We start from the raw sequence: 19480 nt of genomic DNA, 5'->3' as shown, positions 1-19480 counted from the left end.
CGGTTGAAAACTGCCCAAAGTTGACAAAAGAGCTACGCTGACATTAAAAGAAAAGATATAGAATTTGAAATTGGAGAGATGGTCATGCTTAAAGTTGCACATTGGAAAGGCGTTGTTCGATTTGGAAAACGAGGGAAATTAAATCCAAGGTATATTGGACCATTCAAGATTATTGATCGTGTCGGACCAGTAGCTTACCGACTTGAGTTACCTCAACAACTCGCGGCTGTACATAACACTTTCCACGTCTCGAATTTGAAGAAATGTTTTGCTAAAGAAGATCTCACTATTCCGTTAGATGAAATCCAAATGAACGAAAAACTTCAATTCATCGAAGAACCCGTCGAAATAATGGATCGTGAGGTTAAAAGACTTAAGCAAAACAAGATACCAATTGTTAAGGTTCAATAGAATGCTCGTAGAGGACCCGAGTTCACCTGGGAGCATGAAGATCAGATGAAGAAGAAATACCCGCATCTATTTCCAGAAGATTCGTCAACACCTTCAACAGCTTAAAATTTCGGGACGAAATTTATTTAACGGGTAGGTACTGTAGTGACCCGAACTTTTCCATGTTTATATATATTAATTGAGATTGATATTTACATGATTAAATGTTTCCAACATGTTAAGCAATCAAACTTGTTAAGACTTGATTAATTGAAATATGTTTCATATAGACAATTGACCACCCAAGTTGGCCGGCGATTCACGAACGTTAAAACTTGTAAAAATGACATGACGATATATATATGGATATACATATGGTTAACATGAGATTATGATAAGTAAGTATCTCCATAAGTATATTAACAATGAGTTATATACATATAAACAAGACTACTAACTTAAAGATTTCGAAACGAGACATATATGTAACGATTATCGTTGTAACGACATTTAAATGTATATATATCATATTAAGATATATTAATATATCATAATATCATGATAATATAATAATTTAACATCTCATTAGATATAATAAACAATGGGTTAACAACATTAATTGAGATCGTTAACTTAAAGGTTTCAAAACAACACTTACATGTAACGACTAACGATGACTTAACAACTCAGTTAAAATGTATATACATGTAGTGTATTTAGATGTATTAAAATACTTTTGGAAGACTTCAAGACATATATCAAAACACTCATACTTAACAAAAATGGTTACAGTTACTTTCCCATTCTTTTCTTTCATCAAGAATTCTAGTCGTATTCTTACCCGTATTATACACAGTTTCAAAACGTACTTACTATGGGTATATACCAATAGGAACTAGCATGGGATTCCACTCTTGATTATGTCATGTATGACTAATCAATTTTAACTTCTACCATGAGCTAGTCAACTAACTAGAACTCCTTTTAACCCCACTCACCACTCACCAATTACCACTCATCATTCACTCCATTTCACTTCCAATTCTCTTTCTAATTCTCTCTCAACACACACACACACTATTATGAACGTATTTTTCCAGTAGTTAATCATCATCTTCATCAAAAATCACTTCAAGAATCAAGCTATAATCATCATAGGAAGAACACTTCAAGAACACTTCAAAAATCCCTTCAAGTTTACTAATTTACTTCCAAGCTTTCTAATCCATTCCAAGTAATCATCTAAGATCAAGAAACCTTTGTTATATACAGTAAGTTATCTTTCTTATTCAAGGTAATATTCATATTCAAACTTTGATTCAATTTCTATAACTATAAACTATCTTAATTCGAGTAAAAATCTTACTTGAACTTGTTTTTGTGTCATGATCCTACTTCAAGAACTTTCAAGCCATCCAAGATCCTTTGAAGCTAGATCATTTCTTGTCACTTCCAGTAGGTTTACCTACTAAACTTGAGGTAGTAATGATGTTCATAACATCATTCGATTCATATATATAAAACTATCTTATTCGAAGGTTTAAACTCGTAATCACTAGAACATAGTTTAGTTAATTCTAAACTTGTTCGCAAACAAAAGTTAATCCTTCTAACTTGACTTTTAAAATTAACTAAACACATGTTCTATATCTATATGATATGCTAACTTAATGATTTAAAACCTGGAAACACGAAAAACACCGTAAAACCGGATTTACGCCGTCGTAGTAACACCGCGGGCTGTTTTGGGTTAGTTAATTAAAAACTATGATAAACTCTGATTTAAAAGTTGTTATTCTGAGAAAATGATTTTTATTATGAACATGAAACTATATCCAAAAATTATGGTTAAACTCAAAGTGGAAGTATGTTTTCTAAAATGGTCATCTAGACGTCGTTCTTTCGACTGAAATGACTACCTTTACAAAAACGACTTGTAACTTATTTTTCCGACTATAAACCTATACTTTTTCTATTTATATTCATAAAATAGAGTTCAATATGAAACCATAGCAATTTGATTCACTCAAAACGGATTTAAAATGAAGAAGTTATGAGTAAAACAAGATTGGATAATTTTTCTCATTTTAGCTACGTGAAAATTGGTAACAAATCTATTCCAACCATAACTTAATCAACTTGTATTGTATATTATGTAATCTTGAGATACCATAGACACGTATACAATGTTTCGACCTATCATGTCGACACATCTATATATATTTCGGAACAACCATAGACACTCTATATGTGAATGTTGGAGTTAGCTATACAGGGTTGAGGTTGATTCCAAAATATATATAGTTTGAGTTGTGATCAATACTGAGATACGTATACACTGGGTCGTGGATTGATTCAAGATAATATTTATCGATTTATTTCTGTACATCTAACTGTGGACAACTAGTTGTAGGTTACTAACGAGGACAACTGACTTAATAAACTTAAAACATCAAAATATATTAAAAGTGTTGTAAATATATTTTGAACATACTTTGATATATATGTATATATTGTTATAGGTTCGTGAATCAACCAGTGACCAAGTCTTACTTCCCAACGAAGTAAAAATCTGTGAAAGTGAGTTATAGTCCCACTTTTAAAATCTAATATTTTTGGGATGAGAATACATGCAGGTTTTATAAATGATTTACAAAATAGACACAAGTACGTGAAACTAAATTCTATGGTTGAATTATCGAAATCGAATATGCCCCTTTTTATTAAGTCTGGTAATCTAAGAATTAGGGAACAGACACCCTAATTGACGCGAATCCTAAAGATAGATCTATTGGGCCTAACAAACCCCATCTAAAGTACCGGATGCTTTAGTACTTCGAAATTTATATCATATCCGAAGGGTGTCCCGGAATGATGGGGATATTCTTATATATGCATCTTGTTAATGTCGGTTACCAGGTGTTCACCATATGAATGATTTTTATCTCTATGTATGGGATGTGTATTGAAATATGAAATCTTGTGGTCTATTGTTACGATTTGATATATATAGGTTAAACCTATAACTCACCAATATTTTTGTTGACGTTTAAAGCATGTTTATTCTCAGGTGAATATTAAGAGCTTCCGCTATTGCATACTAAAATAAGGACAAGATTTGGAGTCCATGTTTGTATGATATTGTGTAAAAACTGCATTCAAGAAACTGATTTTGATGTAACATATTTGTATTGTAAACCATTATGTAATGGTCGTGTGTAAACAGGATATTTTAGATTATCATTATTTGATAATCTACATAAAGCTTTTTAAACCTTTATTTATGAAATAAAGGTTATGGTTTGTTTTAAAATGAATGCAGTCTTTGAAAAACGTCTCATATAGAGGTCAAAATCTCGCAACAAAATCAATTAATATGGAACGTTTTTAATCAATAAGAACGGGACATTTCACTATGATGCTTAGTTAGCTGTTACATTGGAGTCCACATATTAGACTTGTCATCTGTTACATATCCATGAATTTCATTAAGTAAAACATTATTATGTTTCCGCTGCAAATTCAAATTTTGTTATAAAACGTCTCATTTAGAGTCATTCTCGTTTATACATACTTGTGTTGTGATATTGTGAAGTCATATTTCCTCGGCCCTATTGGGGGGTATGACATTGTACTAGCAAGTTAATGCAACGTGCTCGCGTAACAATGATTAGCTACCATTGTTACGGGTTCAAATCGTGTCAAACGAGCGACGTACGATGATTGTTGAGCAAGATGGGGCGGTGAGGTGTATATGTATATATTTGTGTCTTGTCCTCTCGTTTCATTGTTTAATCTATTTCCGTTTTATAGTATGAAGACGAGAAATGGACCCAAGAACAATGATGGAGGTACGAGTGATGATGTTGAGTTCACGGCCAAAGTTGAGGCCATCTTTAAACTTCAAAAAGTGGAGTTTCTCGAAGATGTTAAGAAGATGTTTCTAGATACAGTTGACGAGCAACTAGTCAATGTGGTTAAGGAACAAGTTAAGCTTGTTCTACAAGAAGATAATGTGGGAAGACGGGACTTTTTCTACAAGAATTTCAAGGATTCTCAACCTCCTACTTTTGATGGTGAACGAGACCCTCTTAGGAGTGCCCGTTGGATCTCCGATATGGAGGGGGCTTTCCGTACTTGTGAATGAACTCTCGATAAGAAGACAAGGTACGGGTATAGTATGTTGCGAGGCGATGCTAAATTGTGGTGGGACGCGAAAATCCAACTTTATGGTGAAGAACAATGTATGGATTTCAGTTGGGAAGAGTTCAAGGCGGAGTTTTTCAATGAGTACCGAACTTCGGCCGATCTTACTAGACTTAAGGACGAGTTGCATGCCTTGAGGCAAAGGTCGATGGATTTGAACACTCTCAAATCCGTTTTCTTGTCAAAGACCCAATTTTGCCCGGAGTACGTCGGGAATGATAAAATGTTGAAGGAAGATTTCTATCGAATCTTGAACGACAACTATCAAGATAAGATTAGTGTAAACGTAGTGAAAAGTTTTGATGAGTTGTTTGATATGGCCAAAGGTTTGAGTCGCTCGCTTTGAGAAAGAGTGGGTTTACCTTTGGCAAGAGGGAGTTTGAAGCTACTAGTCATTTGAACAAGAAAAGTAAGGGTGCGAGTGAGAGTGTTGGTAGTGTGAAGAAGGGTACGTCCAGGGGTTTTGGACCCAAATGTTATAATTGTGGGCGACAAGGACACATGGCTCGTGATTGCACCAAGCCATCTTCTACAACCAAACTCACTTGTTATAATTGTGGTAAGGAAGGGTACCGAAGGCCGGAGTGTCCCTATTTGAACACCGATCATGTTAAGAAGTTAGAGAAGGCAGCGGGTACAGCTCGGGAACGAAATTACTTAATGACCCATGATGAGGCCAAGCAATCAAACGAAGTTGTCTCAGGTACTTTCATGGTTAACTCTAATCCGACAAGGATCCTATTTGATAGCGGTGCTAATTTATCGTTTGTTTCTCCAAGATTTGGGTCTAAACTTGATAAACCGCTAGCTAAGTTAAGTCATCCGGTAGAAGTTGAAATAGCGGATGGTAAGACGGTGCTAGGGGTTGATGTTTGTAATGACTGTGATATTGTGTTTGGATCCGAAACGTTTAAAATTAATCTTATCCCGATGACCTTGGGTGAATTTGATATTGTCGTTGGTATGGATTGGCTCGATCGTTATAGAGCCGATATTACATGCCATGAGAAATCTATTCACGTGAAGACCCCAAGTGGGGGGGAGTTAATTATTCATGGCGAGAGACGGAGAAGACTTGTGCCATTATGCACTTATGCACGGGCACGTCGTTTCCTTGTTAGTGGAGGCATGGCTTTTCTTGCTCATGTAGTTGATACTCGTGAAAAGCCACCATCCATTCGTGAAATTTTGGTGGTTAGTGAATTCGAAGACGTTTTTCCGAATGAATTGCCGGGTGTTCCGGTGGAAAGACAAGTTGAATTTCGCATTGAGTTGGTTCCGGGGTCTACTCCCATTGCTAAAACTCCTTATCGTTTAGCGCCAACGGAAATGCAAGAGTTGTTAAATCAAACCCAAGAATTACTTGAAAAGGGTTTTATTCGACCGAGTGCTTCTCCATGGGGTGCTCCGGTTTTATTCGTGAAGAAGAAATATGGTAGTATGCCGATGTGTATTGATTACCGGGAGTTAAATAAAGTGACAATCAAGAATCGTTATCCATTGCCTCGGATTGACGACTTGTTTGATCAACTCCAAGGAGCGACTTATTTTTCTAAAATTGACTTACAGTCCGGCTATCACTAAATGCGGGTCCGTGAGGAAGATATTGAGAAAACGGCTTTTCAAACGCGTTACGGGCATTATGAGTTTGTAGTTATGCCTTTCGGTCTTACGAATGCACCGGCGGCATTCATGGATCTTATGAACCGAGTGTACCAACCTATGTTGGACAAGTCGGTGATTGTGTTCATTGACGACATACTTGTCTATTTGAAGAGCATGAAGGAACATGAACATCATTTGCGTGGTGTGTTGAAGACGTTGCGGAAGGAGAAGTTGTATGCAAAATTTTCCAAATGTGAATTTTGCTAAGGGAAGTTCAATTCCTTGGTCATACTGTGAACAAGGATGGTATTCAAGTAGATCCGGGGAAGATTGAGACGGTGAAGAGTTAGGGACGACCGACTACACCTACGGAAATCCGAAGCTTTCTCGGGTTTGCCGGTTATTATAGTCGGTTTATCCAAGACTTTTCTAAGATTGCTTCTCCTTTGCGAAATTGACGAGAAAGAACGCGAGTTTTAATTGGGAGAACGAGCAAGAAATTGCTTTTCAATTGTTAAAAGAGAAGTTGTGTCAAGCTCCGGTGTTAGTGTTGCCGGAAGGTGTAGAAGACATGACGGTTTATTGTGATGCTTATTTAAATGGGCTCGGGTGTGTTCTAATGCAAAGAGGTAAAGTCATCGCTTATGCCTCTCGACAATTGAAGGAACACGAGACAAGATACCCGACTCATGATCTTGAATTGGCGGCGGTGGTTCATGCGTTGAAAATTTGGCGCCACTACTTGTATGGTGTCAAGTATACGATTTATTCGGATCATAAGAGTTTGAAACATCTTTTTGATCAACGAGATTTGAATTATCATCAACGTAGGTGGATGGTCATGGTGAAAGACTACGATTGTAAGATACTTTATCATCCGGGCAAGGCAAATGTGGTCGCGTATGCGATGAGTCGAAAGAGTCAACATCCGGCAATACGAGTAGGATCGTTACGCATGATTATTACTAACGATTTTCTTTTGAAGCTTGGTGAGATTCAAATTGAAGCTTTTGTTAACAACAAGCATGAGGAACAAATCGTGGGGCAAACGGAGTCTATTACCTTAGGCTCGCATGGTTTGTTGTCCTTTCAGGGATGATTTTGGGTGCCTAAGATAGGTGGTAAACGACGAGTGCTACTTGATGAAGCACATAAGTCAAAGTATTCCATTCACCCGGGCGTGATAAAAATGTATCTTGATTTGAAGAAAGAGTATTGGTGGCTGGACATGAAATGTGATGTTGTAAAGTATGTTGAACAATGCGTCACGTGTTTGCAAGTTAAAGCCGAACATCAAAAGCCGTATGGTATGTTACAACCGTTAGAAATCCCGAAATGGAAATGGGAGCACATTACCATGGATTTCATCACAAAGTTACCAAAGACGGCGAGAACCCAATTTGATTCGATTTGGGTAATAGTTGATCGATTGACGAAAAGTGCCTTGTTTCTTCCCATTTGGGAAGCAATATCGTTGGAGACCTTGGCTAAGTTGTTTATCAAGGAGGTGATATCGAGACACGGAGTTCCTATATCTATTATTTCGGATCGAGATACTCGTTTCACATCTCGGTTTTAGGAAAAGTTTCCTGAAGATATGGGTACACAATTGAAATTGAGGACGGCGTACCATCCTCAAACGGACAGTTAAACCGAACGTACGAATCAAACATTGGAGGATATGTTACGGGCATGTACTATTGATTTCGGTGGTAGTTGGGATGAGCACTTACCTTTGGTGAAATTCTCGTACAATAATAGTTATCATACTAGTATTGGGATGCCACCTTACGAGATGCTTTATGGGCATAGGTGTCGAACCCCGATTTGTTGGGGTGAAGTGGGTCAAAGAGAAATCGAGAGTACTGATTTGGTTTTAGAGACGAATAGCAAGATTGATATGATTCGGACTCACTTGAAAAAGGCCCAAGATAGACAAAAATCTTATGCCGATAAGCGTAGACGACAAATTGAGTTCTAAAAAGGTGACATGGTGATGCTTAAAGTTTCACCATGGAAAGGTGTTATTCGGTTTCGAAAATGAGGAAAGTTAGCTCCTCGGTTTATTGGACCGTTCAAGATTTTAGCTCGCGTTGGAGAAGTTGCGTATCGTTTGGAATTACCCGAAGAGCTTGCGGGGATCCATAATACATTTCATGTTTCCCATCTCCGTAAGTGTGTTGCAGATGATTCTTCATGGAAGCCATTAGACAAAATTGAACTAAACAACAAGTTAGAGTATTTTGAGGAGCCGGTTGCTATACTCGATGAAAAAGTGAAAACGTTGAGAAATAAAGAGGTGAGAACTTTTAAAGTTCAATGGTGTCATAGTATAGGTTCCAAGTTTACTTGGGAGCCCGAAGAGTTTGTTTTAGTCTATCTTCATGCTTGTCATGCGGCTTGGATTGCGAGGACGCAATTCGGTTCAAGTGGGGGAGAGTTGTAAGATCCTGTTTTCTCAGGTGTTTGGGACGCCGTCCAAATCTATGGGACGCCGTCCAATTGAAAAGGGCTGGATGCCATCCAGTTGAACTGGCAGGCCAGCTGTGTTCTTTTAGATATTAAATGGGGGTAGTTTGGTCTTTTCACTTGTTGGACGAATCTAAGGCCACAAGATCAGTTCTAGGAGCCTCATTCACTCCACTTTCAACTACCTCCCTCTTCCACTTCAATTCTAGAGAGAGAGAGAGAGAGAGAGAGAGAGTGAGTGATTCTTGTGTGAGAAAGCTCAAATCGAGGAAGAAGAAGTTGATTTCGAGCCAAAGTGCGTGTGTTAAAGTTGTTCATCTAATCACTAGCTTCGTTGTAATTGTGGTGGTATGCGCTAATCTTGATTTCCTTATTTTAACTTGTTTAAGGGTTAGGGTTAGGGTTTGGGTTAGTGATGAACACAAAACCCATATTTGGTGATTTTGGGTGTTCTTGGGTAAGATTGGGTCATGAGGACCCAAGGATGACTAACCTAGGATTTTGGAAATGTTAAATAGACTTATGAGTCATAATTGGTTAGTCAATTACGAGCATACCTAGTTGTTAAGCAAATGAGTGTTAATTGGGTTAGTGGATGACCCGATATGACAACCCGGAAATATTCGACTAAATTTAAACCTAAACTTCGACAAATACCGACGATTCACGAACAATTATTTATAAATAATTACACAATTATTTGTTATATTAATATTATTATTATTAATATCCTTTTTAGCAATATATCAATAATTAATATCATTATTATTAATTATAATTAAACTTATCATTTTTATTATCATATTAATATTATTACCATTTTCTATTTTTATCATCATTATTATTTGTTATTTTTAGTATTATTATTATTATTATTATTATTATTATTATTATTATTATTATTAGTACTATTATTATCATTTTATTATTATCATTAATAATTGTTATTAAACTTATTTATCATTATTAAGTTTATTATTACTAGTATTAACATTACTAATACTATTATTATTATTATTGTTATTATTATTAATTATAATTAAGATTATCATTTTTATTATTAATATTGTCATATCAATATTATTATCATTATTTACCATTAATAATAATAATATTATTATTATTAATATTATTATCATTATTATACTGAATATTAATTATTATTATTATCATTATAATTATTATGATTTATATTTATTATTATTAATAATATTATTATTATTATTATAAAAAAAAATGAAACAGACTAATTAAGTCGTGAGAAATTTTTATCAAATCGTGATGAATTCTTTTATTCTTATACTGGTTTTAATTTTAGTTTTTATCAATCTCCTTATTATTTTATACGACACTTGCTGAATATTAAAACAGAAATTTAAATAAAAAAAAGAGCTCGTATCCTGTATTTGACTTATTTTGCCAAAAATTCAAAACCTAATTTTAAAATCTATAAATGTAGCGTTATTAGAAATCTCATACTCGATCTTTCTGCAAAGTTTCAAAAGCCAATTCTCAAAATTAAAGTCAAATTTTCGAGTCAAAGTTATAGTTTTTAAAAGTCAACTCATTGTTCTTCATAAAATTCGTGTTCTCTGTTATGATTTCAGTTAAATTAACGTTTCCAATAGATTTTAGAAGTGATTTAAAACTTACTTCGTGTTGTAACATTTTTTCAAAACGTTCTCCAAATCAAAATCACTAATTTTTTTTTTCAACTCGTCGCTGCACACAGCAGCCTTTTTTCTTTATTTTTTTTATTTTTTTTGTTAATCAATTTAACTACATAAAAATTTTTTCTATGTTAGTCGTTGAATCCTAAAATCGATTTAGTAATTATAGTAAGATTAAAATGGTGATAAGTCGATCGAATTAATAAAGAAGAAGAAGGAATTGTAACAGAAATATACGGGTTATATATATTTAGGGTAGTGTTATAAATCAGAAAAACTAATATGGAGCCATGGTTATAAGTGTTTGTTGGGGAACGAGAGGTCGCGGGTTCGAACCCCGTCTTGGGCATTTCTTTTAAAAAAGCTTCCTAAGGTAGTTTTCATTCTAATTATTATTATTATTATTATTATTATTATTATTATTATTATTATTATTATTATTATTATTATTGTTACTACTATTTAAAAAGTATTACTAGTATTGTTATTATAATTATTAGTATTATCATTATTATTATTACTAGTATTACTAGTATTATAGTTATTATTATTATTACTAATAAAAATATTAGTTACCATTTATTATTATTTTCATAATTATAATTATAATTATGATTATTATTATTATTATTATTATTATTATTATTATTATTATTATTATTATTATTATTATTATTATTATTATTATTATTATTATTATTATTATTATTATTATTATTATTATTATTATTATTATTATTATTATTATTATTATTATAAGCATTATTATTATATCATTATTATTATCGTTATTAATACAAGTATCATTATTTTTAAATCTATCGATGTACCTAATATTATCACTAAGAATATTATTAGTAGTATCATTACTATAAAAATTAACATTTTTATTAAAACTATCATTTCTAAGTATTATTATTATTATTATTATTACTACTACTACGATTATTATTATGGATATTACAAAAATTATAAATATCATTACTATTGAAAACATATAACATTTTAATTATTTCTATTATTAGTATTATAAGAACTTTTATTTTTACTATTATTATTATTATTATTATTATTATTATTATTATTATTATTATTATTATTATTATTATTATTATTATTATTATTATTATTATTATTATTATTATTATTATTATTATTATTATTATTATTATTATTATTATTATTATTATTATTTTTAAACATTATTATGATTAATATCATTTTTACTACTAGTATTATTATTATTGTTTTTACAAAATAATACAACTCTTTATTCATTAACATTATTAATAATATTTTATTAAACAAATACTTATATATAGAATATAGATATATAAGTATATATATACATATATATATATAACGATTAAAATAATATATATAAACTTATTCGATTACGAGTATATGTGTTAATATATATACTTGATATAGGTTCGTGAATCCGAGGACAACTCTGCACTTGTTCAAGTGCCATCATACTCGTAAAATATGAAATACAGTATCGTGAGTTTTTCATATGCTCCCTTTTACTCTTTACATTTTTAGGCTGAGAATACATGCGCTACTTTTATAACTGTTTTTATGAAATGAATACAAATACTAAAACTGATTTTTCGTGAGTTTTCATAGTTCCCTTTTTATCTATATTTTTGGGCTGACAATACATGCGCAACTTTTATAAAAGTTTTTATGAAATGAATACAAATACTAAAACTGATTTTTCGTGAGTTTTCATAGCTCCCTTTTTATATATTTTTGGGCTGAGAATACATGCGCAACTTTTATAACTGTTTTACACGTTAAACACAAATACCAACTATTAAACTGTGCTATATCTGGTTATGTCCTGCAAGTCCCCACTCAAGCCGACAAGGACAGTACAACTTGTCACGGAGCAAACTTTGAAACTGTTTAATCTAAATATCACGAACTATCATAACTTTTGGTCCCTGTGAGATCAACTTAACTTTTTGGTCCCTGTGAGATCAACTTAACTTTTTGGACCCTGTGAGATCAACTTAACTTTTTGGTCCCTGTGAGATCAACTTAACTTTTTGGTCCCTGTGAGATCAACTTTACTTTTTGGTCCCTGTGAGATCAACTTAACTTTTTGGTCCCTGTGAGATCAACTTAACTTTTTGGCCCCTGTGAGATCAACTTAACTTTTTGGTCCCTGTGAGATCAACTTTACTTTTTGGTCCCTGTGAGATCAAATTTACTTTTTGGTCCCTGCGAGATCAACTTTACTTTTTGGTCCCTGCGAGATCAACTTTATAAACTAAATCTTGTAGTCTACATCTATTACTGAAATCATTATTTATGATAAACTTATGAACTCACTCAACCTCGTGTTGACACTTTAAAGCATGTTTATTCTCAGGTACTTAAATATTGCTTCCGCTGTATATCTGCTGCTTTGATGATGATTGCTTGCTATGCTTGGAGTCTTCATTACATATCATATCAATTAAAGACATTTAATGCGTTGTTCATTATATACAATGTAACCTATTTATTTTTCGCTGCAAAACTCAATATAACGTCTCATATAGAGTCGTTCTCGTTTATACAACTGTGATTTGATATAATTACTCACAAATACCTCAGGCCCTATTTGGGGGTGTGACAGAGATTGGTATCAGAGCAGTTTGTTGTAGAGAACCAGGATTGCATTTTATGTGTGCCTTATACAATTAGGTACCTTAGCAATGTAGGACTACAACTTTCCTTGACCATAGTGCCTTTAATTGTTGCCTTTACTTGTTAAATGCTACACTATACTTTAGAAACTTTACTTATCTTAGAATGCCGAGCTAACCTAAAAACTCTGCTCACTTTCCTGAGTACAATCCAATTACGCCACCGCATTTAAATGCAACACCATGATTTCAGAAATTCTTGATATTCCTATGTCATTTATCATGGTTTTGTGTATTACATATGTATTACAAGAAATATTATCCATTATTTTTGAAACTCCTATAATTGTTACTATTCATTCCCTGTTATATATCACGTACCTATATGCCTTATGCCTTTATGCATCGGTTTGCGAACCGGAAAATGTCATTGGGTTATCACAGTATACGAATTGAAAGTCTTTAATCGAAAGATTATTAGATTACATACTTATCATTTTATGATCTCGACACATCATACTGCCATTATTGGAGTATAGACAAATCATATCTTATCATATCTATCCCAATAGACTTTGTCTAACACTTTTCCTAATTTTTCTCCGTAAATTACAGAAATCTTTTGCTATATATACATATTCGAGGAGACAAATATATCATTCAATATTCAACAACTCATCTCATATCGAAACCCTTATCCGATAACATAATATGGATTTCTCATATGATTCCTCGAGCTCCAATGGCAGCGTAACCGGAACAAACGAACCAATTAGCCATCATCTATTTTGGATGAATTGGGGGTGGGTTCGTAGTCGACTCAATCAATGGAGAAGTGAAGAAGGTGATCCTTTTCACCCACCACATTGCCCTATTGGCGAAGAACCTGAAGTACTTACCGACGAACCGATCCGAAACACCATTTTCACCCTTATTTCTAGAACAGCTCGCCACGATTATATAATATCTAGAATTCTAGATCTTATTCGTCCCCTTGTTTGAACCGCCAATCATCCCAGTATAATAGAAGAAGTTAACGAGCTTCGCGCTCGAGTGGTGGCTCTGGAGAATATGGTGCAATATCTACAAGCATCAGCAGCACCAGCAGCATAACCAGCACCACCAGTACCATCAGCATCACCACCAGCAGTACCAGCACCACTAACAACAACATCCGCATCCTACGCCTCAACATCACACTCGGTACCTCGGATATCAACATCATACGCCCCAGAGATACCAAGGAATATTAGTAATAATGAGTTAAGATGTATTGACTCATTCTTCCTGAAGAATTATATATGTATACTTTATATTTATATATATGGTTTGGAACAATAATAAATCTTTTCGTACTAAACTATTACGTGTGAATCTTAACTAATATGTACTACTTGGTTAATTCATATCACTAATATGCTATGATGTACATCCTTCGTTAATGACTTAACAATCATTAATCACTGCTTCAGCACAATAAACTCCATTTCATAATAAACTAAGTGTATTATTCAAATACATGTTTGATTTTACACTTCTGTTTTTTGATGTACTCGAAACTTTCTAGAAAACATCATTCATGCCTTGTGAATTTCACAAGAATTTCATGAGCATCAACATCATATACCGAGGTATATCAATAATAATGAGCGATGAAGTATTGATTCATAACTTCATTAAAGAAATATTCCGCGAATATTATGTACTCTCAAGTTTTGGAGATTATTTATTCTTGTTCCAACCGCAAATCAAATGAGTTTAATATTATATTAACTCATTAAAACCATGATTACATCTGAAGAATATATATATATATATATATATATATATATATATATATATATATATATATATATATATATATATATATATATATATATATATGAACGTATATCTTCATAAAGATGGTAATTAAAAATCCTTTTGTACAAACTGTTAATTGTGAAAATATTTTAACGGGTAGGTAAAACCCGAGAAATATTTATATCTCACATTAATATGTTACATTGTACATTCTTCAATTCTGATTCAATAGTCAGTAACTATACTACTTACAGGATATATGTATTCGTTCACTAAAGAACAACCACTACATATTTTGACATATCAGAATTCAAGTAAAGCTTTAGCAGATGATATCTTCCTAAAGATCACTACATTCATGAATTATATTCATTCGTATTCTATGATGAATTATCACATCAAACCACTGAAATTAGAACCATTGATGGTTACATCCTACGCTTAAACACTTCAAATTCAAAATCTTGAAAACATCCTTTGTATCTTGACGATCACAATCAGCAATAAATCATCTAAAAACGAAATTTTTTGAAACCATCTCGGATTGATAACCAATGATTCAAATATGGCTGCATTACATGCAGAGAAAACAGTAAAATTGTAGAAGGTCTTAAGGGCCAAAAGTTTGATGACAAAGAATGGGATATTGGGAACGCTCGATAGAAAATTTGGTACTGAAAAACGGATTGAGCAAACCATGAAGGAGACTGTGGATAAATCACAAGGACTAAACCTGTAATTAAAGAATCCATATGATTCGATTTCTGACGGAAACCACAAAAAATCTCTTTACGTATTTTAAATCCTTACGGAAGAATTTTCCTCATTATTCTTCGATCTTAGAAATTCTAAGATATCATTGTATCTTTCGTTATAAATATCCTCTATATTTCTGAAGATATCTTCATAACGATTTTGTCCGCAATTAATTATCTCTTTGCGATATCTTTATTACATCACAAAGGAAACTGTTTTAGTTTCTATATTTTGTAAAATTCAAGTTTAAATTATAAATGTTTTGAAGAAGTGTTGGGAATTGAAGCATGAGTTAGTATAATATAATGACGTCAGGCCAACGTGATTATATTACAGTAAGTCATGCTAAATTTCTAATGGAAGATGATGATTCACAGACTTTACAATCATCATTTGCCATGTTACATGACTCTTACATTCTATTTAGCCTCTAAACATATCAAGAAAATATTTTTCTTGATGATTCGGTCCTTTTCGGATATTCTGGTAATTTGACAAATCAAATCGTGCTACTACAATTCCTTTCTACTTTGTATATTATGATAATTCGAAAACACCTTACCTACGAATTCTGGATCATTACTTGTAGTACTTAGAGTCGAGAAGAGAATAAAAAGGCAAAGAGCTCCGACATATAAGGGAAAATATAAAGCTCGATAACGACACCGAAATTACAAACCGTGTATATCAATACTTATTGCAACGTAAAGACACGGGAGATTAAAAACATTATAACCCCAAGGGAATAGTAGAAGAAAACAAATTCCTCCAGTGGTAAATGAAAAAGAAGAATGACTGCATATATGGTCAATATAATAACAAGTATCAATACGGGATTGAGCATATTAACAAATATTTTGGAAGTATGAATTTAGGAAGAAAGTATAGAAGTGGTGAAGATAATGAAAACGAAGAAGCTAATTTATAGCAAAAATTCCAAACACAACAATCGAGGCAATTCACCGCATTTAATCAAAGAAATCCCAAAATTCCTTAATTACCGGAGAATCAAATCTTATAATGATTTCGAAGGTTTCTTTAAATCCCTTGAATTCCAGAAATCAACTTTAAAAGTTAAGGCAAACATTTAATTTACTCAACTCACTCTTTTACGATAGCTTCATTTATACTCTTCCTATAATCGAATCATTAAAATTATATTATTAAAAGGAGATAAAACTCTATTTTTCAACTCATATTCATCATTCTTGTTGTAAAGAATGACGATCTCTATCAAACTTCATGACTATGATTTTCATGAACTCCTCTCTGTTTTGTCTGCCCTAATATTGAGGCATAAACGCTCAAAGTTTTAAAATGAGCTCAATACTATTCATAACATATTTCATGTATCCATTACTGAAATGCTTGTATAGCATCATCATCCCTCTTGAGGATAACCTAGTCAAATGACACTCATGTTATTCCCTTGAATAACCTCCACATTAAAAATAAAATGCACTTTGTAGAAGAACCTGTAGAATTTATGGATCGTAAGATTTAAACTCTTGAAACAGAACAATATTCTATCCGTTGGAATTTACGAAAGGCCCCGAGTATACTTGGGAACGTGAAGACCAAATAAAACGTAAATATCCTCGTCTATGTACGAACAACGCCGATTGATGGAAACAACTAAATTTCGGGACAAAATTTCTTTTAACGGGTAGGTACTATGACAACCCAGAAATTTCCGACTAAATTTAAACCTAAACTTCGACAAATACCGACGATTCACGAACAATTATTTGTACATAATTACACAATTATTTGATATATTAATAATATTATTATTAATGTCCTTTTTAGCAATATATCAATAATTAATATCATTATTATTAATTATAATTAAACTTATCATTTTTATTGTCATATTAATATTATTACCATTTTCTATTTTTATCATCATTATTATTTGTTATTTTTAGTATTATTATTATTATTATTTGTACTATTATTATCATTTTATTATTATCATTAATAATTTTTATTAAACTTATTTATCAATATTAAGTTTATTATTACTAGTATTAACATTACTAATACTATTATTATTGTTGTTATTATTATTAATTATAATTAAGATTATCATTTTTATTATTAATATTGTCATATCAATATTATTATCATTATTCACCATTAATAATATTATTATTATTATTATTAATATTATTATCATTATTATATTTAATATTAATTATTATTATTATCATTATTATCATTATAATTATTATGATTTATATTTATTATTAATATTATTATTATTATTATTATAAAAAATATATATATGAAACAGACTAATTAAGTCGTGAGAAATTTTTATCAAATCGTGATGAATTCTTTTATTCTTATACTAGTTTTAATTTTGGTTTTTATCAATCTCCTTATTATTTTATACGACACTTGCTGAATATTAAAACAGAAATTTAAATAAATAAAAAAAGAGCTCGTATCCTGTATTTGACTTAGTTTTCCAAAAATTCAAAACCGAATCAATTTTAAAATCTATAAATGTAGCGTTATTAGAAATCTCATACTCGATCTTTCTGCAAAGTTTCAAAAGCCAATTCTCAAAATCAAAGTCGAATTTTCGAGTCAAAGTTATAGTTTTTAAAAGTCAACTCATTGTTCTTGATAAAATTTGTGTTCTCGGTTATGATTTCAGTTAAATTAACGTTTCCAATAGATTTTAGAAGTGATTTAAAACTTACTTCGTGTTGTAACATTTTTCCAAAACGTTCTCCAAATCAAAATCACTAATTTTTTTTTTCAACTCGTCGCTGCACACAGCAGCCTTTTTTCTTTAATTTTTTTTAATTTTTTTTGCTAATCAATTTAATTACATAAAAAAAATTTATATGTTAGTCGTTGAATCCTAAAATCGATTTAGTAATTATTGTAAGATTAAAATGGTGATAAGTCGACCGAATTAATAAAGAAGAAGAAGGAATTGTAACAGAAATATACGGGTTATATATTTAGGGTAGTGTTATAAATCAGAAAAACTAATATGGAGCCATGGTTATAAGTGTTTGTTGGGGAACGAGAGGTCGCGAGTTCGAGTCCCGTCTTGGGCATTTTTTTTAAGAAAGCTTCCTAAGGTAGTTTTCATTCTAATTATTATTATTATTATTAGTATTATTATTATTATTATTATTATTATTATTATTATTATTATTATTATTATTATTATTATTATTATTATTATTATTATTATTATTATTATCATTATCATTGTTAATATTATTATTATTGTTGCTAGTATTTAAAAAGTATTACTAGTATTTTTATTATAATTATTAGTATTATCATTATTATTATTACTAGTATTACTAGTATTATAGTTATTATTATTATTACTAATAAAAATATTAGTTACCATTTATTATTATTTTCATAATTATAATTATCATTATTATTATGATTATGATTATTATTATTATGATTATTATTATTATTATTATTATGATTATTATTATTATTATTATTATTATTATTATTATTATTATTATTATTATTATTATTATTATTATTATTATTATTATTATTATTATTATTATTATTATTATTATTATTATTATTATTATTATTATTTTTAAACATTATTATGATTAATATCATTTTTACTACTAGTATTATTATTATTGTTATTACAAAATAATACAACTCTTTATTCATTAACATTATTAATAATATTTTATTAAACAAATACTTATATATAGAATATAGATATATAAGTATATATATACAGAAATATATAACGATTGAAATAATATATATAAACTTATTCGATTACGAGTGTATGTGTTAATATATATACTTGATATAGGTTCGTGAATCCGAAGACAACTCTGCACTTATTCAAGTGCCATCATACTCGTAAAATAAGAAATACAATATCGTGAGTTTTTCATATGCTCCCTTTTACTCTTTACATTTTTG

The sequence above is a fragment of the Rutidosis leptorrhynchoides genome, chromosome 6 (assembly GCF_046630445.1).
Source record: "Rutidosis leptorrhynchoides isolate AG116_Rl617_1_P2 chromosome 6, CSIRO_AGI_Rlap_v1, whole genome shotgun sequence".
NCBI classification, from domain to species: Eukaryota; Viridiplantae; Streptophyta; class Magnoliopsida; order Asterales; family Asteraceae; genus Rutidosis; species Rutidosis leptorrhynchoides.
Note: the sequence above shows the minus strand (reverse complement) of the source record.